The sequence below is a fragment of the Neomonachus schauinslandi genome, chromosome X (assembly GCF_002201575.2).
Source record: "Neomonachus schauinslandi chromosome X, ASM220157v2, whole genome shotgun sequence".
NCBI lineage: Eukaryota > Metazoa > Chordata > Mammalia > Carnivora > Phocidae > Neomonachus > Neomonachus schauinslandi.
In genome coordinates this window covers 97,174,575-97,176,530 of record NC_058419.1, presented here as the reverse complement: position 1 = coordinate 97,176,530, position 1,956 = coordinate 97,174,575, and positions in this window count along the sequence as shown.

The window sequence follows — 1,956 nt, the reverse complement described above, 5'->3', positions numbered from 1 at the left end:
AGAATAATGTACATATTAGATTTTCATTTCAATAATATATGTTACTCTGTCCCATTATAAATCATATGAAGAATTTTAAACTTTGTTTTCTCTGGAACTGAGCATTATTTTTCTTTTTCCAAGTTTTTTTTTTTTTTTAAGACCACGTAATTTTTGCCCAAGGAAGGGGTAGGTAAATGAACTTAAACACAGTGGCACATGTTTGTTCCTCACAGAATTTTGTGGTAGCCAGTAAATGTTATAATGTACTACATGGAAAATGAGTTGGTATAAAAATCATCCAATTCTAGAACCCAGAGATTATTATAAACAGTAAGTAGGTGAAGTATACTTATGAATTATGAAACATGTTGTGACAATGTATTTAAATGCATTTTTGTATTACTTACATATATTATTTTCACATTGATTTGTTGTGCAATAGTTCAGTTTATAAGAAATTTTCCTAGATCTATGCATCATTTACTTTATTTTTATTTATTTTCACAAGTATTTGCTAGTGTGGTAGAATAAAAAAAATGATTGTAAGCTTAAATTAAAAATGTAAAAATTGCTTATATATTATTCTGAAAGTCATTAGCTTGAAGAAGTAAGATTATTATGGTTGCTGTTGTCTCTTGTTCACTCTGTTTTTTATTACAAATACTGTCTTCATTCTGAAACAATTCAATAAAGACATATAGCAAAAAAAAATTACATATGTGTAATGTGCATGTAGTAGCTAGGAAAAAGATAAACAGCTATTTGTAGCAAGCAGACAGGAAAACATAGATACATATCTTCACTTACAGTAAAAGTCACAAAAAGGCTGTAAAGAAAATGATAGCTGAATTATGAGAAAAAGATTTGTAGGAAACACTTAGTTTGCAATATATTTTCCCTCCAGCTGAAAACACAGAATTTTTATAACACTTCTTGTAAGATAGTTAAAGGAGTTACATAGGAGAACTAGATATCTAGACATTATTGTACAGCACAGATTTTTACCAGAACAAGACTTTTTAGGAATGAGAAATTTCAGTAGGAAGACATATGCAAAATAAAACTGATGAATTTTACCCAATCAATACAGAAGCCTATACTTTAAGTACTGATCAATTACATAGGAGAAAATTGTTTCATGGTCTAGCAACACTTAGAGCAACCAGTTTGGTACTGACGGGAAAGAGTAAAAGAACTACGTGAATTCAGTTACAGACAGATCTAGGAATTAAAAACCTCATGTGTCTTTACTTTAGGGGCAATGATGCATAAAGTAGGCATAGTACCTATTGTACTTACTGGAGAACCTGCCAAAATACTGATTTCTTATTCAGTACCTTTTACATTTCTAACAAGCTCTCAAGTTAAACAGATGAAGAGGTAAAGGACTCTGTTTTATCATGCTTTGTTTTCACAATATATAACACTATGTTTAGCAAATGAGGGATAGCAAAAGATTACCGATGGATAAAATACATAATATGGATAATGTTGATGCATAATACTGATGAATTAAAAAATGAACTTATCACTTTACCAGATATGAAGTGCTTTCTAAAGCTATACATATTTTGGGACACCTGCAAGCCTGGGTAGCTTTTTCAGATTATTTCCAGCTTTGGCACACTAACAGGAGTGGGAATCTGAAATGTTTAAATATCATGTAACAACTTCCTCTGGTTGTGGTTGAAAAGACATCTGATCCACCCCTGGGCACATAGTTTCTGTCCTCTGTTCATTTGTAGACAGAATCGCTTATAAGTTATATGTGTGCATTAGGCATAAAAGGTCATGTAACCTCAGGGGTTGTGACCTTGTTTGGGCGCCTGGGTGGCTCAGATGGTTAGGCATCTGCCTTCGGCTCAGGTCATGATCCCAGGGTCCTGGGATCGAGTCCCGCATCGGGCTCCCTGCTCGGTGGGGAGCCTGCTTCTCCCTCTGCCTCTCTCTCTCTCTCTCTCTCTGTCTCTTATG